The 27,460-nt window shown below is 41.1% G+C and overlaps 1 long non-coding RNA gene across 1 annotated transcript in view; it reads right to left on the bottom strand.

Annotated features, from left to right (window-relative positions):
- The window catches only part of LOC306700324, a 45,077-nt gene extending 29,900 nt beyond the window's left edge, over window positions 1-15,177 (bottom strand). The window contains exons 1-2 of the long non-coding RNA XR_013767202.1: window positions 15,041-15,177; window positions 4,226-4,309 (exon numbers count right to left, since the gene is read on the bottom strand). This is a non-coding gene — a long non-coding RNA (uncharacterized lncRNA). The remainder of the gene's footprint in view (window positions 1-4,225; window positions 4,310-15,040) is intronic.
- Between the last annotated feature and the right edge of the window lie 12,283 nt (window positions 15,178-27,460).

Below are 27,460 nucleotides of genomic sequence, written 5' to 3'. Positions count from 1 at the left end.
GATCTGAGTAATCAAACACACACGTACACAGACACCGACACACACATATACAGACAGAGCCCTGGGTGCATTTATACACACATGGAACTGAACAATCTAATTTTCTGTCTATATAAGCACGCACACTTTTGCCATCTACCCCCACACCCCTTCTTCCCCTGTTTCCTAAACCTCAAACACCCACACAGCCTCTTGATCCAATTAAACTACAGTCAAGTCTGGATTGTGACATATATCATATGGAGGGAAGTGGGAGATGTGTGTGTGTGTGTGTGTGTGTGTGTGTGTGAATAAGAAAACTACATGACCTCCTTTGCCATGGCCCTTTCTGCTCATTGGGGTAATGGATAAGTGACCTTTGACCCCCTAATACATTCTATGCCTGCTTTCCACTGCTGCTCCCTGTGTTTCTTTCCCCCCATCTTCTGTGTTTTTGTTTGTTCTCTTCCTTCCCATCTGTCTGTCTATCTGTCTGTCTCACTCAGTCTCTCTTTCCTAATGAGACAGGGACTGTCCTCCCTGTGGGGAAAGAGGTCGCAGCCCCTGACACACACACACACATAAACACACAGATTAGCATACAGACGTAGACAGCGCACATGCATACGCATGCAGAAAGGACACATGCAGACATGCACACATTCATGCAGATAAAAGGAAAAAACCCCACCACTACCGCCACACACACACAGACACACACACACACACACACACACACGCACACAGACACATGCACACACTGACCCAGAAATCCCATCTCTAGTGTGCAGAACATCAGTTAGCTGATGGTGGAGCTGATTATGCAGCTACCCTCTGCTAGCCCACAAATCCCTGTTGGATATCTGCCTTTAAAACCCTCAAAATCCCAAATGTCTTTTTAGCATATCAATAGAGAATTATATATTCCTAAACAGTAGGACTTGCATACATATAGCTTTTCACAACTGTCTCATCTCATCATGTCAGAGAATGAGCCTATTTGAAAAAATACACATTCAGGCAAACATCACTAAAAGCATCCAAAAGTAACATTTAGCTGTCACACTGATGTAAAGATTACAGAGGTTACCCATCATGATTTGTTTTTCCATCTATCAGCATATATTCTATAAATATTGTATGAACAAGTGCACATATGTTATTTTCATAATAGATCATGATAAATGAAGCTGTTGGTCAACTCGCCCACAATTAGCAGCAACTTCTAAAAGGTCTGTTTTCTTACTTTGGATATTCCTAACGACCTGTCTAATGTAACACGGTGAGTGATGAAGAGTTATCAGGGCAAATCAGAGAGAAAATGGCCTGATGTCACATGGATGAGTTGATAGAATAAAAAAAACCTCACAGTCTGTCTTCTTTTGCTGCATACTCCATTTATCTTTAATCTGAAACCTCCGGTAGAAGGTAGACCAGTCAGCAGCAGCAGCAGCTGCAACAGCAGCACAGAAACTAACTTCAGATCACTCTACAAACACTTTGGCTTGACTGTGTCCCAGAGGGCTGGCTTTATAGATTGCTGCACTGCAGGGGTGAGGAGTGGTGACCCCAACAAAGATTGCTTGGTAAGCACATAGGCAAAGTAATCTGGCTCTATGTGTGCGTGTCCACACATGCAAGTGTGTATACATACACCGTATGCTTGTGTATTTGTCAGCATGTGCCTGAGCATGTCTGCAATTGTGTGTGTGTGTGTGTGTGTCTGTGTGCGTGTGTGTGCGTGTTTGTGTGTGTGTGCTCGCCTGCTTGCTGAGAAGGTGGTCCCTGTTGCATGTCCATTGATAATGCCATGCATTGCCATTCTGCATGTTTTAGCCTGGTAATTGAAAGGCCATCTGTGGTCTACTGGGGAGGTTTAGTAAAGGGTAAACTACGAAGCTCATTATTTCAGGAGAGGGTTGCCCTTGGAGGCCAAAACAGATTAGTTTGTGTCCAGTTTAACCTTCAGAAAACTCAATTACTGTAGGTAAGGTGTATGCATGTGCAGTATTCATGCATGTTCTTAAGAGTTTGTGCACACTTGCATACATGTTCTCAAACAACAGTAATAAAACAAAGTCAAGCTGACCTGTGGTCCTCGGTAGACAACACCAGCTACCACTTTTTCAAGCAAACAATGCTGTTTTCGCCAAAACTTTGTCCAACAGCACACAAAACAAAGAATTTAATTACGCAGTGAATGCGTATGTGCTGGTCTGCCTTTCTAAGCCTGCTCGGTGCGTAAACATGGAAACAGACATGACCTGCATGTCTCAGCAGTTTCCTGTGTAAGCCGAGCTCTGTCTGTGTGTGTCCCCACGGTTCTCCTGTCACTCCTCAGGCCTACAGAGCCAAGCTTTCCACTCTATTAGAGTGTCTCATGTCTGCGCACTAGCACATGTGTATCTGCATTTACATGTATGTGTGTTTCCATCTGTCTCCTGTCACCAGCAGTCCTCTCTGCACTATTAGGACCTGTTAAGATCAAAGGTCATTTCTCTGAAGGTTAAAGTTCACCCTTCAAAAGGTGAAAAGCCACCAAGGTCAGGTCTGGTGTGAGGTGACATTGAACAAGCACACAGCTGAAGGCTTGACAACTAACACCTTTGGGAACTTTGAGAGCATCCCATGTGGGCGGTCAACACTATATTCGATATAAAGATGTACTGCAATTTTCTTTTGTAGGTAAAGTGACAACGGAAATTGCTCTGAGAGAGAGGAGGTTACGAAACAAAAAATCTAAAGAGTAATATAACGCTAATTTAAGACTTACAGTTGCCATAATTATATTTAAGCCCCTTATGGGTAGGATTTTGAATATCTCTCACTTTGGCAACTCCTTTTGGTAGTATCATAAAAGACAGTGTGACAGAGAGAAATACATGCCCAAACGTTTACCCTCAAAGATACAACCAGGGGACACTGGCATTAAACAAATAAAATCAACAAATAAACGGCACCACCATGTTTATTCCTTTCCACAAATCAAAATGCAGGCCATCAGAATCATTTAAAAGATGCAATCACGTCATTTATAGGCCAAATAACAGTTGAAATATGCTGTAGCTGCTAAATTAGCTGTTTACAATAGAAGGATATTATAAGAACAACAAACATCTCAGGAAGGAAGAATGAGTGAGAAAGAGAGATGACTCATTTAGAAACGTCTCGTGTCAGTCTGTGTTGACAAGAAGACTTGAAAGGGGAGGAAGTCCAAGTTCACCCTGGAATTAAGGATAGGGTCTGTGTGGCTTACATACACAGACATCCGTTAACATTCACACACATACACACTCGCGCACTCGCACTAACACACTCTCGCACACACACACTGCCCAGACAAATATCTCACCCAAGCAACCCATTCACCCAGCCCCAGGAGTAAAAAACAAAGTTTTCCCCTCCAGCTAAACTTAAGCCTCACCATAATTGAGTCTACGCTTTCAAGTGATTTTATTGAATTCCACTTCACTGCAGTATCTTTATTGTTTTTACTTTGTTTTCTATACTGCTGCACTGTTTTATTGTGTGTGTTTTAATGTGTGATACCTTGGGAACACTGGTGAAATAAATGTCATCATGCGACTATACATTCTCTTTTTTATGTTTTGTTTTGAAGCATCTCGTGAGGATATTTGCCGCTATCACTGCTGGGATATTTGCAGTGTTGAGATATGGCTACGGCAATGCAACCACGACACTTATAACTAGTGTAGTTACTATATTCTATAAGTCTGATCAAAGCAAAAACATAACCAGATTTACCATATAATCGATTTACTATCCATCCATCAAACTGAAATGTGTGTGAGTATCTTTCTGTCTTTCTGTCCGTCCGTCCATCCTTTGATTTTTCTCGACAACCTTTCATCTGATCAACTTCCCACTTGGCGGATGTATCACTGAGCACCCAAGGACGTGCAGTGTCAAGTGTGATCACTTGAGGTGTATGGGACACATTTATTAACACTGCGTTATGTGCACACTGTGTAGTGTATTGAGAGGGGAGCCCTATTAACTGTTTCACTGCCAAACGGCATGTTGGGTACAGCGCGCTCTCCGTCAACATTGCTAGGGGATGCAGCTATGGCAGGTGTATAGTTTAGTGACCCAAGGAAGTTCAGTGGTGAGCGTGAAGTTTTATTGATGAGCGGTTCCCGAGAAAGCAGCAATAACGGAGGCCAAGCGACCGGCCCGTTCGAACAGGCACTGCAGTAGTAACCATAAAAATGGGAGGCCACCATACCTTCATTTTTGTCTGCATTGTTGCTTAATCGTCAGTGGCTATAGCTGCGCAGCCAGGGGGTCCTGGGGATAGGACACAATGTATCTAAGAGATGAGAAAAGAAACAATTATTGTCATTAATGTGCTGTAAAAAAGAGACAATTAAGAGTGTCCTTCTCTTGCACATACTGTACATATATATTTGACACACCACAAATGGACATACAGCACATGGTTATAGAACATAAAACAAACTGGAAACATCATACACTGGTGCTATTACCTAGTACACATAGACATACGCACACAAATACACAAAGCTTAGACAGGCATAACGAGGGCTAATATAAGGCTCTCAGTAGAAGTTATCACAAAAGAACGAAGTAATGTAATCCAGCAGGGAAAGAGCCCAGAGCGAACTCCTGCTGCTGTTCTTCTCCTTTATTGTATTGGTCGGGAAAAAAACTTGGTGGCCAAGGCAATATAATTTTTTTTTTAATTTGGGGTATTTTTGATGAATGAACAAAACCCTGGTGCATGCAGTAATCAATAAATGGTAATGTTATTGCCAGTAATTGTCCAAAAACTTTCAATAACAACTACTTCCTTTCTCTATTTCTCCTACTTAATGTGTGTGTTAACAGTATCTCTGAGGCATGTTTGATCAATTTTGCACACATTCCTTGATAGTCCAGTCGTGTTTTTCAACCCTGAACTACTCACATTGGTGAAATCGCTAAACCTCTGAATTTACTCCCAGCCCACACAAACACAAACCCCCTTAAACCCCAGAGTGTGTGTGGGTGTGTGCATATGTATGAATGTGTGTCCATCTTCTCTCCAGTTGAACAGGATGTGGGAGGTCAAAGGACAGGGTCAAAGGTCAAAGCCTGACTAAATAATTACCAGATACTCTTTGCAACGACAAACACACACACACACACACACACACACACACACATACACACACACAACCAAACACACAACTTCACGACTATATGGGTTGTTATTTTTGAAATGTCTGGACAGTGTCTTCCTCTGCGACCCCCTTAGCTTGTGCACACACCTTCACCTATACACAAACACACACTTGAACGTGCTCTCTTTCCCTCCCTGTCTCACTGGCACACAACCCCCAACGCCCCAACCCCCACTCCACCCTCACACACACACACACACACACATAATGTCCGAGCCTGAGTGCTTGTCCCACTGACAGGCTATCAGTCAGGAAACAGAGGGGAGAAAAGGAGACGAGAACAAGAGCAAGAGGCAGGGTGGCTAGATTTAGCCTGTCAGTCACAAAAAGGTCAAGGGTCGCACTGAAAGCCCATTGACATGTATGCACACACGCACATGTGTATGTGTGCGCTCAAACACACACACACACACACACACACACACAGACAACAGTATTCATCAAAACAAGGTCAGAGGTGGAGGGCAGACAGCTGGCTTGGTTTACAGAGAGAAAGAGAGAGGGCAGACAGCTGCGTAGTTTTACTAGCGTCTGCCCCTTAAATACTGGAAGAAAGTTTAAAGAGGGCACAAGTGAATGTTCACAGCAGGACAAGGAGGTGCAAGCACTTATTTCAATTGTTTTGGATGAAGTTGATATCTGTAACATACCTTGAAGAATTCACGAGCACACTGAAAGAGAATCATTTGATCAGCGAAAAGAGGGGCCGTGTAATGTAATTGGATCAGATTCCAATTTTTGTCTCGATATTTTTGCAAAACTGCTTCGTCTTTTTCTGGAATCCTTTGTAAACTGTTAAACAGAGGAAGGAAGCAGGTACAGCAAAAACAATCCCCCTGCCAAATCCTCTGTTTTTCACTCTATGTCACTGTGGCGCACCTAATCATCCAGATTAGTCTGGACTGGAACACGTCAGTCCAACCTTCTGTCTCTGAACTAAAAACCTCTGTCCTTTTAAGTCCACACCCTGGTAATTAGCGCCATAATAAGAAGAGATAAGCCAAGAGACCTAGGCAGAAAAAACACTCACACACACAGACAAATGGGTAAATCCTCACACAACCTCGCACATGTTCACATAAAAAAAAACACGTCATGCATTGAGACAGCTAAGGTTATACACAGAGAGACATGCACTTCCCCTAGACTTCCACTAACCACAGGGCTCACTGGTCAGGTATTTATGCTCACAAGCTCTGACCAAGACAAATTAGACCTTTATTGTCTCTGACTGCTGGAGAATGTGGCTGTGTGGCGAGAGAGAAACGAGTTGAGATCAGGTGGAGGGAGAGGATAGAGGATTGTGCTCTGGGCAAATGACTGGGTTAGTAATAGTCAGAATGGACTTATTTTTCATGTAGTAATTTGAGTGTGCTCACTGCCTTGTTGGTTCACTTAAGGTGGAAATCTATGGTTGTTCTGTGGTCACAAGATTGTTATCTGCTGACACAGAGATGCCATAAAAATGAAACAGAATAGTACTTTTTTTGTACTTGTTGAGTCACTAGTATGGAATATGCATTTGCAATTGAGAGTAGCAAAATGCATTTGTATGAAAATGTCCTGTATGCCACTTTGCATTTGTTTAGTCCTCCCAGTAGGAATTGTTTTCATGGAGCACCATTTTCACCTGCAGGGACCCCACATGGGGCCCCGAGGATGAAAGAGTCAGACTAATAAGATCGCTCAGGGCAACACAAAAAGCCAGGCCAGACCGAACAACATGGGTGGTCAAGGTAGAGCGGCCAGGTGGGTTAAAAAGGAGGACCCGAGGTGAGGAGAATGGAGTAGAGCATGTGGTCGACACAGCGGGAAACTCAGTGGTCATTTCACCCATGGACACACACATACACACACCAATTGATAGACTTACTGATAAAATGATAGATGCATGGTTATCCAAACGTGTGAGACAAACAGCATGACAGGCCAGAAGCCAGATGAACAGATAGGGATGCATGCAAGGCTATAGTCACACACACCCAGACACGCACAAACAGAGATAGACAAACGGGTCAACCTGACCAGACAGGCTTTGCTTTGCCTGTGTGGATGATCAAGGGTAAGCTGGGATACACGGTGATTTGTCTTATTAATGTTGCACTGTCTGGGTCATAAAAACGACTCTTTTCTCACTACGCATGTAAGAGTAATGCTTTTCTCGTGATTTTATATTATCATCTCATCTCCCAGCCCACCATTGATCATTTGTGTGTCTGGGAAAGGTGAATAATAAGTGAAGGTTTGTGTGTTTAAAAATTCAACAAAACATTATACCGTATAAAAGCCCACACGTTCGATGCAGTGCAGGTGGAGCATAGGTACGGAGTGACTAGGAAAGCAATGCTAGGGTTAATATTTCATTTGCAAGATCTCTTATATTTTTTATAAGGCTGTGTCAAGAACACTACAAAAGCCATCCATCTAACAAGTAATTTCATCTCACATTCAGCCTTTAAGTCTGTGTGGGACTATTTTCATGCCACACCTGCTCACAACACAGTTTCTAATAAAACTCGGCCCAGTCCCACAGGACAAATGAGACACAAAGCACTATGGATGTTTTTAATCTAAAGAAATGCTAATGCAGTTACTCCCCTGTTTACTAAGCAACCTTTAAAACACACCTTGCACCCAAGGCGATGAGAACCAAAAGTTGATACAAATCGTTCTTATTTCTCAAAGTTGTTTCTAATCGCAATAAAAAACAGATGTTAACTATCAGATTTCAGATTTCAGATCAGCATTGTTAGTTTTACTGTTATCAGAAGGAAGCCATCTATACAATACCCAAAGTAGTTAGCTTATCAGATTTGGATGCATTCAGTTTCAGGAAGACAATGTAGTACCATTAATAATAGTAGAAGTCCAGCAATAGCAATAGAAAATGTCATACAAAACTCATTCAAAGATGATGATAATGATGATGATGATGATGATGATGACCACCCAGTCCCATCTACATGAGAGTTAATGTATATCTGCAACATTTATTTTGGGTCTCGTAGGACCCATGGACTCCAAATCTCATTTATACTATTTGGGTGAAATAACAACACTGGTTTATCCTATGCATTCTTCAAACAAGTTGTATTGGAAACAACCAATAATGCAAACATTAATCCAATCACTCTGGCAGATTTGACAGAAATCCAAGGAAGCAAATGTTTTAGGCAGCACGATTGCATATAAAGTCAATAGAAAACTGCAATTATTCGCCCATAATTCACACTTTCTGCACAACTAAAAATAACTGATTTAGAAAAAACTAAAACACCAGTACAAGATGGACACAGGGAATGTAGTGCCTATTGAGGCTACTAGCTCGAGCACTGTGTATCTGTGTATTCATATTCCTCCGAGCCAGACTATAATAGTGCATTATTACGATCTGGTGTGACAATCCAATCTGATGGCAATAAAAGCTCCACCCAACCACACTGGGAGTGGAAAGATTTCATGCAGACGCCTTCTCTCTTGCTAAACCAGGCGAAGGGAAACGACGCATGGCACAATGGCTCTGTTGTATTATTAGCCCCTCAGAGGAAGCTACAATTGTCGGATCAGACTCCAAAAAAAAGAGTAAAGTAAGTCTGGGAAAATATCAGCTTCCTGTCCATGACTTCAGGGTTTAGCCTGAGTAAGTGGTTGCCTCTGCCTCTCTGCCTGTCTCACTGATTCACACACTCTCTGACCCTGTGTCTTTGCCTCTCACTCCACAGTTATTTGGCTGGCTCCTTGTTTACTCAGATCAAACTTGTTAGGGAAAGCCAAGTGAGTTTAAACAAACACATGCGCGCACACACCCAGACACACAACGATCAAAATTAGCTGGCATGGAGGCACCACCACACATCAATGCTAGAACACCAACTGCACCAGTATCTGATTCTCTTATGGGACAACAGAGATTATTGCTGTAATTTATGCTGACATGAATAAATCATTTAAATCTGTGTGTGAGACTGTGTGTCTGCGTGTGCACATGGAGATGAGATGGTGAGGGAGGCTGAGAAAGTGATCGGGAAATGAGAGACAGAATGTACTTAATTTATTATCATTATTATTTGCTCTAACGGTCAGATTTGGTTTCCGAGGAGCTCGTCTGAGCTTTCGTCGCTCAGTGGGAGCAACAAGCTCTCAGAAATGAGAGAGGGAGAGAGGAAATACCAGGACATTGCCTTCCAACTTATCTGGTTGGTAGCCAGCCTGTATCTCCCCGGGGCAGCACACACTGTCTGTCTGACCTCAACTGAACTCAACTCAACTGCAACGGTAGTCTCACTGCTCATGATGTGAAGCTGGAGGAGAAGGGGTTTTGAAGGGAGCTGAAGACAGCAACAAAGATAGAGCGGAGGGGAGCAGGATAAAACAAACTCGCTTTACATGTTCCTCGCAAAGAGGCAAAACTCGAGTCATCGAGTCATCATTTAAACTGCTGTGAAGAAATTTGGTAACTCAAAGAGCTAAAATGAGTCAATATTCAAAAACCAATACATTGCCCATCAGCTGGAATTACACACAACATACAACAAAATCACGTAATGTTGATTGAGAATACATCGTAGAATTACTAATGAACTGCATATACAGAGGTAACAAAACGGTCACATTCAAAGTCATCACATACTGATGCTTGGTCAGACCCCCTTTTGCCTTTGGAAGGGCCACTTACTTGAGGACTGGGTAGCCCAGGGCGTCAAGCTATGGCGCTCCACTACGGTCGCAGTAAACGCGGGGTTCACGTCTGAATTCAACAAAAACACTTGCTTAGGTTTTGGAAATACATTACAGTTTGGGATTAAAATAACCACGTAAACTAAGTGAAATGCAAGCAGTCTAACATAAGTTCAAAAACGGTGTAACTTGAAAAATAATGGTCTCCTGGTTGAAAGTCCTGTGTTAGTTTGTCCGGTCCACTTTCCCTGCCACCCACAGTTATTTGGGTCTTTATACCACGTTGTCACTATCAAATGTAGTTTTTTACATTCATGATTGCGGTATATTGTCATTATTAGTGTTGCGCCATTTTCTAAATTTGTGTTGGTTGGAGAATGACAGTGCACAAGCTGATTAAAATAAATGAATGATTTCTTGTTGTACTTCTGATGCTTGCTTTTCTTCTTCTGTTACTTAGTGTCAACATATTTGTCATCCTAAAGCCAATGAAGCATAATTTAAGATGGAAATAAACCAAATTTGAAAGCGACAGAGAGAGATGCAGAAAGACAGAGGGATGTGAAGGCAGTGAGTAAATGCACAGGGAAAATGTACATGGAAGAGAACACAAAGATTAGAGATTCACGGTTTGGGAATGTCAAAAAAAGAGGAGGATGGAGTGATAAAGTAGGGAGGGAGAAAGAAAAGGAAGCAGAAGGAGAGTGGGTGTCCATCAGCGTAAGATATAGTAAGGGAAATGATGGAGTTGGCTCCAGAGTGCAAAGGTAGAAAAGGGGAGTGATGAGTTTGGAAGAAGAGTTCAGCAAAGGCCTTGGATCCAATCAAAAGGCTGTTTTTGATTCTGTTTTTCATTTCACCTAAAATAATGTTTCAACAGTGCCTTGCTTATAGCTAAACATCAACCTTGGTCTTTGAATGGGTACTCGTTTTGTGCAGAACACTCCATGTGGCCCCAGATGAACTGTGCAAACTCACAACTGTATGGGGAACCAAGCATTGCTGGATTAGCTAACCTTGTTTCACTCCCATGAAGATTTATTCACACTTTTGGAGACGTGGTTTTGAGCTAGACACTTGATTGTTTGACATTGCTTGAAATATCTCAACCCAACATGGGACAGAACAGAGCCAGTTTTGGTTGCGGGAATATTTAGTCACGGGGAGCCCTGCATCACTGAACCTCATTATTTAGGAGTTTACTCATCAGTGTTATGTTTACATTGAGAGTTTAGTAACAAATATGGGTTGGTAATGTTAGACAAGACTGACATGCCATCATAAGTGAAATCAAAACCAAAGGTAATTTTTTCTAATACTTTCATGGGTTGCATCGCCAAATATACACAGAATGTCTTTAACCATCACTGCAGTTTAAAGGACGTGGTGTGGCATATATACCACAATTGTTGTTTCTATTTTCTTAAAATTTAAATCAATTTTTATTATCCATTTTATGAGTGAAGGAATTTGATCGGGGCGCAGTATGTTATTTTCTTTGCATCACTTGCAAAGAAACCCTGAAAATGTTTCTAAAGTTTTTTTAAAGTTTTATGTCAACAAGCTGACTTTTTTTGACAGCTCATTTCGCATTTTGGGATAGAATTCTCCATCAAAGCATTAAAATGATGCTATGGGACACGAGGTGCATTGGAAGCAACCCTCATAAATATAGGATACATCACTACAACAAATAATTACTGAGATTTCAGCTCGGTCCACAGTAATTCTCATAAGAAATAAAATATGGATTAGGATCGATATAGAGAGTTTGAGTGCTAGAGGAAAAACAGTGAGTTATACAAAGTGTGTGAGGTCTCAGTGGTAGCGGTGTTTACAAAACTGAGCAAGAGGCACATACAAAAGCAAAGCGCACGCTCAAACAGTACTACATGGTCACGCCTCATTACAAGCACAAACAGAAGTGTCCCACAAGCGCAACAAGGTGACATCAAATGTACACGGTGTGTACAATTCCTCTGAGAAAAACTTATTTTTCAGACGCAGACCGAAAATGAAAAAGAAAACTTTCTTTCACAGGCACAAACACACAAATGAGAATGTTCTCAAAAATACAAACTCCTGAAGATACACATATGCATAAAGGTCCTCACATGCACACACGTGCAGTGCGGCTGTCTGCCTCCCACATGCAGTGTTTGTGACGCAAAGGAAAAGTCATTAGACCCGCACTTCCTCTCCAAACAGAAGAGAAAGAAGAAAAGACCGTCTTACATGAAACACACAGGAAATGTGTGGGTAACTGCCTGTATGTATGTGTGTGTGTGTGTGACTGTTTGTGTATTTGTGCACATGCACGTGTATGTCCGCTGATCTGAAGTTCTGCCCCTAGGGCTGCAGACCAATGTCTTGTAATTGCTTGCCTTTGATTGCTTTCATTGAGTAGACTACAGCTACGATTACAGACAATTACAACACACAGCTAAGGGTTGGCCTGCACAGCAGACAAAGGTGATCTTGTGGGTTCAGCATTTGTCTAAAGCGTCTCCCCGTTATTTCCACATTCAGACATGACTGAATTATATTTAAATGGAGAGTACCCAATTTAGCTATGTAATGTCCAATTCTTTATTTTACGAATCAGCATTTTAAATTGAGTAACAGGGGTGGTTGGACAATGTAAGAACTGGACACATTGTTTATTACTGTAAACACGTCCCAGATTCACCTTCAAATAATGACAGATGGTGAGCTTTTTAAAAACAACACATAACACGTAACGGTAGGTAGCTCTGAGCTTTTTATTTGTGTGCTGGATCATGCTGGATGTGTTTTTCAAACAAGGCAGCCAACCGTGAAATATCTTAACTCATATATGGCTTCAACTGACTTCACAAGTTTCATTTCTCCCTTTGCAAAGGTACAAACAGTTGGCAGCTTCTGCTTTTTTATGGAACTTATGGTTCTAATTGTGTAACTAATCAGTTGACAAGTAAGTGTGTGTGTGTGTGTGTGTGTGTGTGTGTGTGTGTGTGTGTGTGTGTGTGTGTGTGTGTGTGTGTGTTCTTGTGTGTCATTGAATACATGAGCTATAATTTTACATAACACCCAAACCAGCACTTCCTTGTGTTTCTGAGTGAGTGCATATTTATCTGCATCATCAGTCAACATCAACAGTCAGCAATACTGTATGTGTGTGTATGTATATGAATGTAGTGTACTGTCCATGCATGTTGAATCTGTGTATATATATATATATATATAAATGACTGACACAAAGTGGCAAGGAGAACAGAAAGAACAACAGAAACAGGAGTTCAAGAAATCCAAAACAACAAAGACAGGGAGAAAACAAAAGATAGAAAGAGGCAGGGGTGAATCCTGAGGTTTGGACGTCTGCTGAAGCTTCAGAAAACTCAATCACCTCATGGCTGAAGGTGGAAGTCTTAGCTGTCTGCACTAAATCATGTCAACATACAGTACACACACACACACACACGCACACACTGTCGTGAAAACAACACAGAAAGGTCACAGAAAAGGACAGTTTTTCTGACTTCCATGGGGAAGAGTACTCCTCCTCACACACGCACACACACAACACACACACTCACAAGTGGATTCATTTGGGCACTGTCTCATCTCTGCATACCTCTGCCATGAACATCTGTCTCCTCAGTAGGATCCAAACCGTTAATAAACATGCAAAGGCAGGCTCACATGCAGACACACGCACTCACACAATCTCTATTTTTCTCTCACTCTATCACACATACACACCTCCTTCAGATGAAATAGATCGGCTAAATTTGGCCCAGTCTCCGTGTGTTACTGGTTCAGTATGTTATCACTGTCAACTCTGTTTGTTTGGGTGGTTTTTTTTACCTTTTTTATTTGTTTTACCTTTTTTTAAATAGAACTATCCAAGTTCGTACAATAAGTTAATACTCAATATTAAACTGCATTATGTTGTTTCTCTCAAGATTCCCAGGTGTATAACTTTCTTTCAGCAAACAATGGCTCAGGTGCTGTTTATTGGCATGTGAAAAGGGAAAAGGGTATGTGTGTGTAGAGTTCACTGAATATGGAAATCCCCCCCCCACCCCACCAGCAGACACAAAAACATGCAGATGTTACTAACTTTAATCTTTAACTTTTCAGCTTTAGGGGGAACAATTTGCTTTGCACTCTTCAAAGGGACAGTTTTAGTGTTTTAGATTCTAATCTTTAAAACAGGTTTGGATGACGCGTGTATGTTTGTGTGTGTGTGTGTGTGTGTGTGTGTGTGTGTGCGTGTGTGTGCGTGTGTGTGTGTGTGTGTGTGTGTGTGTGTGTGTGTGTTTCCCTTTGCATCTGGTTGCTCTCTGCTGGTCTCAATTATTCTGTTTACTGAACCACGATAAATCTCAGCGTAAAATAAATATTTGTCATAAAATGCATGACAACCTTGTCCTCATGAAGTTGAATTTCAAAACGTATGAAACCCTGAAAGCGAACTATTTTCTGTTTAAAGGGCATGCTGCGGTGGGACGTAATGAGGAGAAAGTTCATTGCAAGGTACAAACCAAAGAAGCAGATGAGGCCTAAAACATAAAATACAGCTTGAACATTTAAAGACTTATAGCATTACCGTAACTTCAAATAATCAGTGTTTCATCATCTTCACGTTCACAGTCAGACTTGGTTTTGTAGGTTTATGAAATTCATAGGTCTACATTTCCTGTTTCGACCGGTAAACAACCTGCATGTGCACACGAGTGTTGTGACGGTATCATTTGCTGTAGCTGAAATGTCAGAGTCAACTGTGGGAAACTGCACATAGTTGGATGCATAATGAAGGGGAAGTACCAACAGACGTAACTGTCTGTTGCAACTTCCCTTCTGTCAGTAACTTTGAATAGTTTTATATCTCCCAGTCCGGTATATACAGTGTTTGTCTACTTTTCAATGTATTTATACATTTACTTTACTACTTATTCCTCATGTTGGGGTCTGGTGGGAAAAAAAAAGAAATGTGCTCACATTTAATTAAACCAGTGTTCATTATCAGGCATTTCTCTCAAACACTGCTAAATTACATATTCATAATTTGTATCCATTTTTGATGCATTCAGTAACAACATCTAATTACATCATAAATGCAAGGAACACGGTAGCTGTAATTTAAAAGGTTATTAGTGTATATTGCCAGTAAAAAACACATTAGCTTAGTGCCTTACCTTGGCACTCCAATTCCCCTGTACATTCCCAGTGTAGAGGTCTGGAGCCAGTGAGGATTCCTCCAGTGTTAATTAAACCGTGTGTCTTGGAGAGAATTAAGGTCGTGATCTCCCAGACCTCACCACTCCCACACTTCCTGAGAAGAAAAGAGAGTAGAAAAGAGACTTAATGAAGGAATAAAAGGATGAAATGACTTAATGAACTGCCTAACGAGGCCTGCGGCCTGTTTAATAAGGGCGTATTAAAGCTCAATTAGAGCAGTAATCCAGCTTGTTTGGAGTCAGTCAGTGTTGACTTGTGGCTGATTGTGTTTTTATGGTTGCTGCATAAACAAGGAAGCATTGTCATTCCGCAGGAAGGAAGACAAGCTCAACAGTATGATGCGTGTGTGTGTGTGTGTGCGTCTGGGTGTGTGCGCGTGTGCGTGGTTCAAAAAAGAGGGATTCGTAAAATGATTAGGTGAGAGCTTCAGGTGACATTTTGATCACATTGAGGCCAGGTGGTCACATGCTGAAGTCAAATTAAAACACTCCTCCTGAACGTTAAAACAACTAAAGCGAAAGCCGATCCAAACGCAGGTATGGACCATAAACATATTTGTTACATGGATGTTTGTCAACACCTGTGGTCGATTTCTCAGCTTCTCAAAGGGAATCGGCTGCCATATAATACCTTCACATCCCTATGCGACAGCCAGAACTCAAAGCACCACACCTAGTTTCACAGATCATGTTTTGGGATCTGATACGAGGAAGTTGCTTTATGGACCTTAGCAAATGAGTCACGTGGTGTGTATAACCCGAATGATTCAGCTGGCAGACTCCTCATTGATTCAAACACAATACACAATGTTTCTTCTACAGACATCAGCGTGACTCACGTGAGTCAGAGACCAAGCTGTATTGTGCCTCAGGACACATCTAAAGAGAGTGTAAGGTATACAGCACACTTGAAGCTGCAGATTTTCATTATTCAGACAGTGACGCCATCACCCCTTAGAGGACTGAGTCAACCTCACAGTATGTTGTGTCCTACTTGTATGGGAATGCCTAACCACTCTCATTACTATCGCCCCCTGCTTTGTCTCTCTGAGTGATTCGTTTTATATCAGTGATTCAGATTTGTAATGCCTGCAGGCCCTTGTATGGGCGTTAGCAATATCCAGTGGTCTCAGCAATAAAAGGGTTTACTCATCCTTCTCCCTGATCATGTGAGAACCCACCAGACGACCCTGTGAAACAATACGTTGTACTGGGCCGTACAGTATGTTTATGAAAAGTTGATTGAAATGAATTAGATGACTAAATGTGGCCACCCAGTTCTGTTCACCTGAAAGAGACGTCAGCACATTCAGACAGAGGATCGAGATAGCTGTTCACAACTGCCCTGATTTTATTAACTGTATTGGTATGCTGTTGGGTGGTGTATACAAAGCTGGCCAGGAATATAATGAACACGATAAATAGCAAAGACATCATCCTATGAACTGTTAACTCCATGGAGACCATCCAGCAGATCCTAATGATCTGCGCTTAGGGATTAAGAACGGGGCACTTTCGCAAATATATATACTAACCCATTAAGCTAATCGGGATGATTCAGTCTTTGAATAAAACCAGCATTTTGATCCAGTACCACAGAGTTAGTCAAATACATCATATAATAATAGTTTACTGACATAGGGTGGGGCCTGGTTGGAGTGACTAGCAAGCATAAAACAGCACAGCCAAGAGTGATAAGCTGAGACTCCTTCTCAATCAGGCTTCCAATCCGAATATCTTATCATAGCTATGTTTCCAAATCCCCCTCAAGACAAACATTTGAAGTAATATTAGCTTTTGAGTTTGTTTTCTTATCTAAAAACTTAATTTGACACTGTGTATCAAGGCAGAAGTGGGGACCCCTCTCAGCCCCTTCCATATGGTAACGGTTGTCCTGGAGTCGACATCTAGTGGCCATTAGAAGAACTGCAGTAAGGAAGAACGTGAAAATAAGCAATTAACCTAATACAGTGTGTGTGTGTGTGTGTGTGTGTGTGTGTGTGTGTGTGTGTGTGTGTGTGTTTGTGAGTGGTTGAAATAGACTCTAATACCCATGAGCACAGGAAAATCACACACTGACATGTTTAATATCCTGTAGTGTATGCTGTATATATGACTAAGATGCATGTTGTATTTGCTGATTAAAATCACTACTACAAAATCAATTAAAGTGACAGGCAAAGGTAGACACAGTGGTGTACACAGTCCATTCACCCCACAGGGACATTTGATGCATATTGCTAGAGCTAGATATAAGCAAGATGACATCACATAGCTGTCACCTCTCTGGGAAAACTCACCACTTTGCTATAGTTGTGTGTGTAGGTGCGTGCACTCTGGCATTTTGAGCATTTGGCATTTTTTATTTTTATTTTTTATCATCTACCACAAATACACACACACACACACACACACACACACACACACCCTCTCTCTCCTTAGGAAACTGCTGACAGATAACAAACACACACCTTTCTAGCGCTGTGGTCATCATTTTCCACCATGCTGTCACTTTCAGAGTGCTAATCCACCAGAAGAGTTTTACACACTACTGTTTAAGTCAGTTAGCATTACCCTTGGCAATAGGATTGAACTCATTTTGCCTGTAGCACTTTTGGTTTTAGTTAAACACAGCTGAATGATTCCCTCAATCACTTATGGCAGATTAATCCCCGCTTCCAAGTTTCCCTAATTAACTTCCTAAAATCAAAACCATTTGGAGGGTGGAGGAGCATTCTGTGTTTAGACCCAAACGGGATGGGTTTTAGGTTTTTAACCTTAAGCTCTCGGCGGTTAGGATTTTTTTCAGATGCTTTCAACCTTCTTGATTCCCCATTTTTATATCAGTTTCAGGATTTACACATATGCTCACAGTGTCTGAGAATCATGTAATTTAACCCAAGCGCAGACTGAAGTCACCCTCAAGAGGGTTATTAAACTGATTTTAGACATTACGGCGCAGATACACTTTGAACATCGAAGAGAGATGTGTGACAGCATTTCACAAGGAAGGTTTGAACCCTTGCAGTCACAGTTCATGGACCGTGTCTCTGGCAAGTCTACTGCTCTGCTAAAACACTTCAATCCCCTCCATTTATTTCCAGAACGCCAAACAGCTGACAATTTCCTGCAGACGGGCCAACGACTTCCATTGTTGTCATATATCTCCCCTCTTCCAGACATATGTCAATTTTATGTCAGCGGATTAGGGATGCCAGTTATTGTTCTGCAGCATGAGGATGATGTCAACTTTCCTACAGGGCCGCTTCTGTGAGATGCAGACAGCAAAGCAGCTGACAATCCCTGCAAAGATGCCAACACATCACATCATTTACAAAACTACATCCCTGCTCTTCAGCTCAGTCAGTTGTACCCTGGAGAGTTATAAAGGGGGAAAATAATGATGTCATCTTTCCAATGGGGCCCTAAATGTTGGAGTTATTATGCTTGTGTGCTGCGCTCTGGACGACTATGATAATGATGATGGTGGTTTGAGCAGTGTAGATGATGATGATGATGGTGCTGGTCAGTGCAGTGGTCATGGTGGTGATGACAATGACAATGTAATCTTCCCTAAAGCCCCCTTTTAACAACATGAGCAGTTCACTACTTCTCTCTTGGTAGTGCTGTAGAAAAAGCAGTGCTTGTATGACTTCAGCTGATTTACCTCTGTTCTGTTTATCAAAACACTCTTGTTGAGTGGTGGAGGCACTACTCCTCCTAATGTCCTCAGTAATGTATCTATTAATATTAATATCATGAATGGACCATGAATTGGTGGGTAAATCAAGCTTACTTAATTACTTTACGTTACAATGTTCACCATAAAATCACATTTCATTATCACATTTTGAATATTGTTTTTTTTTTTTTTTGTTTTAAACACTCAAACTGTGGTAAAAGTATTTTAATCTGAATGGGTAAATAATTTATAGTTTATAGTGTAATTTGGTCCCACATGATCGACTGACAGGAGCCTTTTTTCTACATTACTTATTTTTGCTCTGGGGATGTATAAAATATGTAATATACTTTAATAAGAATAAGAATGTACTAACTCTGTCTGCAATATGACATAATATCTGCCATTTCTGCCATGATGTATGATGTGGTATATATATATATTGTGTTATCCATTTACTCAAATGTAGTCCTCTTGATTTTCACAACAAGGACTTCCTTCTTCTAAAAGCTGAGCAAAGCAATTATGTCACTCTCAATCATGAGTTGACAGGATGAAAGGACCAAAAATTATTAGGCTGATCTAATGAAATTACTGGTGTTTTTCTGAAAAGAGCCCACATGTTTATTAGGTGTTTAAATAGGCTCCAGTGCTTAATAGCAGTCCATCCTACATTGCCATTCTCAGCTAAACTTATGAGACACATTGTGCGCTCACTGTTTGTATTACCATCAAAAGCAATTGCTTCAACATGCTCACGTTTCAACTGTGAGTGTATAACTTATCGTGTTTTGTTTTTATATTTCACTTATTTCCAAAGATTCCCTGCTATTTTCCAGTTCCACCCCTGTGTGTTAGTGCTAAACTATAAATTATGTCACTCTGCCACTGGGCTTCTTGCTCATTATGGCTAAACTGATAACACATGCAGAGAAGCGTTAACTGTTAAAACCTTTCAACATTAAACGGCTGACTATGCCAAAGCTTTTAAAGGGCAAGCACGCAAAATCAATTTGAATAAATCAATTTCTTTAGCCAGGCCGTAGTAAAAGACATCAATACAGGCCAGAGTGTCAACATCGCTGTCATATTGTAAAGGATACTATTGTTGAGAGGCTGAGAGATGCAACACTACTCTTACTGGAATTAAAATCTAACATGCAGTCTGATTCAGAGATTGGAGTTACCGCCTCTTCTTTGGTGTCGTTTAGCTTCCAAAAGCTGCACCGAAAAACACACTGAGAGTTACATTTTAACAGGCATTTGTATCTTTGTTTGTTTCCACTGGTTTCGGTTGTTTCCAACAATCTTCCCCATCTCCTACATTTTCAAGTTACACCCTTGTGTGTTAAACTATATCTAGTTTTACAGAAGGCATGATGTCATTCTGCCTGCGGGGCTTTCCCACATCCACGGCTCAGCTGATAACACATGTGGTGGAGAACTGTTAAAACACATGGGTGTGTAGCAGTTTTTAAACTCCTAACCCATATCAACCTTCCCTGAGAAACAGAGAGGAGGGGCCTTGGCAAAGAGAAACAGGTCCCCTTTTCCCTGCCGGCAACCATCAGCTTTAAAGCTCATCTAGATTGTGATTACCTTGGCTGAATGCGGTAACCCTGCCCATGTTGTTCCAGGCAGGCTAACAGCTGTGCCTCACTCAATAAAAAAAAATTAAAAAAATCATTTCATTAGCATTCCCTTTACCTTGCTGATTTACAGAAGGACAAGCTGCACTTGAATACATGTACGGGAGTGGTGGGCCTTTTAAATGGTCAGAGTGAAGCTGTTGAATTCCACATACTGTAGTGCCTGAGAGTTGTTTGACATCAGTGTAGGTTGTGGTTGCTCACTTGATCCACACTGCTGTACAAACACTACTCCACCAACAACCCGGTGAAAAGTCGGATGCTTTCACTCGGTTAATCTGTGCTGTGAGTCAGGGAAACTAAAGTCATTTCTACATACATACAGGGATAACATCTGACTCGCCAAATTGGTCTTTTGGGGTTCTGCAGCATGCTAGTAGCCTATTCGTATTCTGTGACAAGCACTGTAGAACTAAACAAAGTATTGTGCAGAGTAAATATAGTTTCATGCAGCTGTGCGAAATGACTGAAAACTAATACAGAGTTTAGCTGAAATGAACCAAAGTCCCACTGGGGAAATCACAGCTCAGCTGATATGGACCCATGAGAGGAAGTTGAACTTGTTTATGAAGGAAATGACATCATTGGGCATGGATGAAGCAATGATCTCATGCTGACAAGATAATGAGAGAGAGAGAGAGAGAGAGAGCACTGTTTAGTTTGGCTGCAAGAGTCACATGTACAAATGAAAGGTGGCTGAGTGCACCAAGGTTATTTTAAACCCTTTATAGTTTAGTACTTAATAGATTTGGTAAATGGCTGTGAAGCAACATTTGGATAATAGCCAAATGCGATATAAAAATGTAGGCCAAATTGTCTTACACAGAAAGAATGTGAGGAATCTGTTGCACCAGTTGCCTTGTTTATCTAGTGCAGTAGAGACTGTAGTCTCAAATCTTCATGGTTTTGGAAGATGGATTATGACACTAAGACTGTTTTCTCAAAAAAACAGCCCACATTGCAAGTATTAATGCCACGGGTCGTAATGATTTTTTAGCACTGCGGGATATTGTTCAACCTATGTGTGTCAAAGCCTCAGATCTTTGATGTTACTTGTGGATTGATAATGAGCACAAGCAACAGAAAGAAGAGTTTGAATAAGACCTGGTGAAGAATTTCAATGAATGTCGAAGCACAACATTTAATTTTCTTGGACAACCTCGACTCCTGGGGGATTTAGATAAACAAGATTTTCCGGAAAGTAAAAATTATTAAAAGATAAGCAACCTATTTCTGTTTCTGTATTGTACACGTCTTTTTTTCTTTTAATGTTGGTGTTCCAAGCCTATTCACTCACACAAGGGAGCATTACAACTTTCCAAAACAACATTCTGTAGCTCTGCACTTTCTATAAACTGCTCCTCGATGACCTCTAATTGTCCCGGGGATTGGGACAGCGTGATTGAAAATAAAAATCCTTCACGCCAAAAATGACTGGAGGGGGTTTGGATGAGCTGTTGGACCTCCCAAGAGCAGAGCTGGACTAAAACCCCAAAACAAAGCTTGCTACTGGGTTAAGGATCTTAGAATATGCCCTGGATTATAGAGCCAGAGAGCCAGAACATGCCCAGGGACAGTGGTGGAAAACTAATACTGATTTTGGCTAAAGAGGGATAATGGGTTCTTTGAGAGACAGTTTGTTCAGTGTTGTTAGGATGATGACAGTATTCAGGGGGAGTTTGCTGTTAGCCAACACAACATTCAAATGTGTGGTTTAAATCACAATAACTCCAAAAAGAAAATACACTCTATGTGAAATGTGACAATATACATTCAAATAATCCGTAAATAAACCGTTTGGCCACTATGTAAAATTAGCTTCAAAGCCTGGCGTTCTTCCTGGTAGCTTGGAGTTAGACCACGGCTCTACCCTGTTCAGTTACATATACCTGGGTTGGCTGGGGCCCCCTACTTCACCGCTTTGGCGGGTTAGAAAGAAGAAGTTTCGGCTGCAGCGAATAGTCGCTCGGGATCTGTGTGGTTGGGTTGATGTCATGTCGCGGCAGGGCGTATACATTCATTGGGCTGCACCCATAGAATCCAGTGGAGGGCAGAGCCTGTGTGAGTTAGAACCAAGTTTTCAATATTGTAACCCTAGTTCTATAAACACAGGAAGAGCCCTCAATCAAGGGGGCTCTGCCGCTCCCACGCCGCTCGCTGGAGAGGGTGTAATAATTAGCAGCTGGCAGAACTGCATCTTATACAGTGCGGTCCGCACATATTCAGGTTGGCACATCCTGATTGGAAGGCTCTCATGCAAATTGTCAGTGGGCAAATGGCACAGGCAGCTGGTAAAGTCCTGTACTCGACATGTTCACTGGTTTAGTGTATAAAATGTCATTATTAATATATATATTAATAGTTTCAAGTTTATTGGAATTTAGTTTCAAAGTAATAAATACATTTTAAATTACGCTATTCCGTTTTTTTAATGCTGAACAATTCAAATATTATTATTATGTTTATTTTAATATTTATTATTATATTTCTGCCCATATGTTTCTTTTTAAAGTTAAATACTTCAACATAAATGTTTCAGCCAATGAAGTATATTTCAGTGTATTTCTAATGAAAACATTCTCAAAGGCCTGTCAAAGCTTATATTTCCAGGCCTTAACGACAGAGAAGTCTAGTGAGTTAATTTACACAAACAGAATGGTCCCATCTGGCCTGATTAACATACTACATTGCTAATGCTAACTTTTAATGGTGTGATCATCTCACCCGCTCATTTTCACTGAATCCTTAATGCGAAATTAGCATATTAGAACAACATATTGTCTCTCACTCGCCCAGGGGCCCAATGCAAGGTGGTGTCAGATTCCATTTTTGTCTCAAGCTGCAGTTTGAACACTAGTGTTCATTTAGACATTTGGAAAAAACAAAGATCACGTAAAATCATGTGTCCTTGGACAAGAATGCAATTTGATATATTGCCTGTTTGACATTATTGTCAAACTCAATCAAACCAGTGATGCATTGCAGATGTGTTTTCTCTTCACAGTGAATTTAGAATAAACAAAAAAGGTAGTTATTTATGTCTGTCCAGGTGAGTTAATTTAATTTGCTATGGTCTGCCCAATGTGTCCAGTAGTATCAAAATGCATCTGAGTAAATTAAAATTGCATACATTTTGCTTTCCTATGCATTTTCTTAAATCTGCACAAAAAAAGCACATTCAAGCACATATTTTTCTTCTTCCAACTTTCCATGAAAAGTATGATTTAAGATTTGATATCTAGTCATTGAAATGCATGCAGCACAGACTGCAGTCTAACTGATCCGCCCCCAACACACCCACCCGCCCCTCCGCACACACATACACGCACCAAAACACTGTCCTCTGCAGAATCTGTCGCACTAATAAGTCATATAGGATCTCTTCATGCAAGGAAGAGGAAACATAAAATAAAAATGCAAACGCCGGCAACAGCCTTTTAATGTTGCTATAAATCAAGAAGGACCATCAAAGGTAGTTGGAAGATGTAGTGGAATAACTCCCTCTGTTAGCAGTATGACACACACACACACACACACACACATGCACACACAGACTGACATAAAGATTGAAATATATGTAGATCCAAGAAGAAAGGCTAAAAAGTCCATTGTCTTTGATGGAAGGAAAGACCTTCACTCGCAATAAAATAATTTCAATTTAGTGGATACATATGTACACATATGTAGTATGTTACCTCAGCTATTATTACAGTTCCTCGAGAGTAACACTGCATGGTATAGATATGAGCTTTGATGAGTGTTTGTGAACCATAGTCAAGTACACCCAGGCCTCAGACCACCATTGGAGCCACTAATAATTGCCTATCAAAGCAGAGACAGGCTTTCTTTTCAGCCTAGAGACAGAGGTAGAGGGGGGGGGGGGGGGGGATAGGAGAGCAGAAGACAGGTGGGGAGAGAGGGAGAGGGAGGGGGGGAGGGGGGGTGAGAGCCAGCATATTTCACCTCCATTCACTTGCTGACATGGCCTCTCAAAGAAACCTTTCATTAGACCTTCAGAACAGTCAGCTTAGTCCGTCCAATGCCGTCAATTTAGCTGTCATATTACACTGGCTCACTTTCTGCTCTTTCATCTCGGGGATTTTTCATCTCATGATTTTCATACGGGAGGATTGGCAAAAGAGGTGAATGTGCGGAAAAGCCTCAGAAGTCAAACCATCTAATACATCAGTTAAGTGATTTAAGGTTTGCATGGTTAACCTGCATATAGCTGAATTCAACCGAGCAGAAAAAAAGTGCTTAAAGGAAGTGACACCTTGAAAGAGAGTCTTTCAGCAATTCGTCACTTAACAAAAAAGGTGTCTCTGCGATACTTCAGCTTTTATCATTCAGGCATAGTTGATCAAATACAATGTGTTACTCATAGCAAAGCAGCTTAAAACACTTCTGCAGGCTGACTTCCCTTCAGTGTGTTCCAGGGCTCCAAATGGCCCATGACCCATATTTAATCAAATATTCTCAGAGCTTTTGAGGATCTTTCCTTTCAGGTTTTGATTGACAGAGAGCTAAACAGCCATAGTTCATTACAATTTTGACCATTTTTTGGAATTTGGGTGGGGCTAGGCTGCGTCTTTCTTGGCTGAGTTGAGCTTTGCTTCAGATATGTGTGGTTCAGATATGTGATCTCAATGGGTCCTTTCAGAAGGTGATAATTTAGTCTGCCAACACCTCTTCTAAATCATTAACTTTAGGGAAAGTTAACCACGCCAGCTTATTTTTTTTCACATAGTTGTGCAGTGAGAGGAATGCTCCATGCATCAAAGACACAGGGAGGGAGAGAGGGAGTAAGATAAATATATACAGTACAGAGAGAGAGAGAGAGAGAGAAAAAGAGAGAGAGAGAGAGAGAGAGAGAGAGAGAGAGAGACTCTCAAAGCTCTCACCTTAAAATAGAGCACATCAATAACGTTCTAATGTTGATGTAAGACTTGAGAGGATTGGCTGGTTTCACTTTCCCCAGAACAAGCTCAAACTACCCTCCTGTCTCTCTTAAAAGCATTTTAGGCCACCCACAGATCATATAGAGGCTCTCTATAACTCAACAGCTAAAGAGGGGTGTCAGCAACTTCTCATACCATCCTGTTGCTTCCTACTTTGACTCTGTCCGGTTAAACTGACTCCCACAGCTTTAACTACTTGTATTCATGTAAAGATGATGTAGTCAATCATGTAAAACAGATCAAATCGGCCTCTGCACATATCAACTCTCAGGATCTGCAACACAGCTCTAAACATTTTCAAACGGTTGGTTTCCTATATCTTGACCTTATAGGCTGATTTCAGCAACAAGTTTGCAATTATGACTGTTTTTTTATTAGTTTTAGTTTTTTTTCTTTTTTAAACTGAGCAAGAGCTGGTAATCTAGAGACACCATAAAACTTTGCAGCCCCGCTGTTTTACTGAGCTCTGGTTTGCACAAATATCAAAGCTTCTTACTCCAACAACTGAGCGGCTATGCATACAGTAGCCCAGCTGACACTGGGAACCATAGTATCTGTCATCCAATGGTGAATGAATGGTGTCATTCCAACAAACTAAAGTATATTTTGCAAAACTGTTAGCAAAGGCTATTTATTGCAGGGTTACACAGTACCTTAAAGGCCCCAACAAAAGGATGTCCGCTAAAAGAAACAAAACAACTACGAAGAAAGACAAATGCAAAGAGCTCAAGAATGCAGCAGTGACACTAAAAGCCTTCTGGGTTGCTGGTGGGAGTCAACATTGTGGTGGTATACAGTAAGTGTTTCTAAGTTTAGTTTCAACTAACGCACCTTTTCCATTTCTGTTGCATTCTTATTATTGTTGGAAATGGGTCAAAAATACAGCATCTCAATTAGGACGGGTGAATTTAATCATCGGCTCGAACAAACAACATCTCACTTGCGTTCAGAGCACGAGAACAAAATCAAAACTCAATCTCAACTCTTCATTAGCCGTGTAAAGATAATGCGTTCGAACAGCAAAAGGCAGGGTTATATTGTGACACCCTCTGCCTGTCCCGACTGCAGTGGGGCTGTTCTGTGGCTAAGCTTGACCTTTGACCTCAATAAAAACAGAATATGAGTAAAAGGATCAATAAAGCATCATATTACTACTGCTACAACACATCAAACATGAGACTTATTTAAAAGCCCTACAAACTGCTGATCTTCGTGTGACAATATGAATGCAAGTCTGTGAATTTGTGAGCCCATCCAATACAGAACTACTCTTTCTTAAAGCCGCAGGTGTAAAAACTGTGATAACGTAAAGATAACAGAGATACATCACACTATAATGTGTTTTTGTTTGCACCCCCTCCTTGTATTTTTATTCCATTAGATTTATGTTATTCAACCTGCAATTTCTAGTGATCTGAGTGTTTTCTTTTAAGGCTGTTGAGCTGCACATGAGGTATCAGCAGTGTATTTTTTCTGCCAAAGACACCTAAACTAAACTTCTCTCTGTGGTGGGACGAGCCAGCGGGAGTAGTCAAGAGTTCACATTACAGAAAGTATTATTATCCGATGTATTTGGTTTCTGTTTCACAATCTAGGTCATGGGAGGTCACAGTGTGGCCACAAAACTTCATCTACAAGAGATGCAAATACCCAAACAACCAAAAAACGACATATAGTCAAACACACACATGCAGACAGACACGCACAAACACACAGTTTGGCCACCCAGGTTGAGCGAGATAGATGGAAACTTTAACTGTGTTTATAACCTAACTCTGGATTATAGGTGAGAGAGAGAGAGAGAGAGAGAGAGAGAGAGAGAGAGAGAGAGGAGTTTCAGTTGCCCAGCTGTAAATAATTAAAATGCAGTCCTCCCCTACTTGCTCTCTCCTCACCTCTATTCCTCTCTCGCGTTCTCTTTCTCTCTCTCTCCCTCGTTCTCTCTCTCCCTCCACACACACACACACACACACACACACACACACACACGCAAACACAAGTCGACAGCGCCTTTATTATCTTTATTATAACTTCCCTTCCTGATATATATTGCTTGTCGATTTTACAGAGAACAAGCACAGCAGGCTTA

Source organism: Pholis gunnellus (genome assembly GCF_910591455.1).
Source record: "Pholis gunnellus genome assembly, chromosome: 8".
Classification (NCBI taxonomy): domain Eukaryota; kingdom Metazoa; phylum Chordata; class Actinopteri; order Perciformes; family Pholidae; genus Pholis; species Pholis gunnellus.
This window is presented reverse-complemented; position numbering and strand designations above follow the sequence as displayed.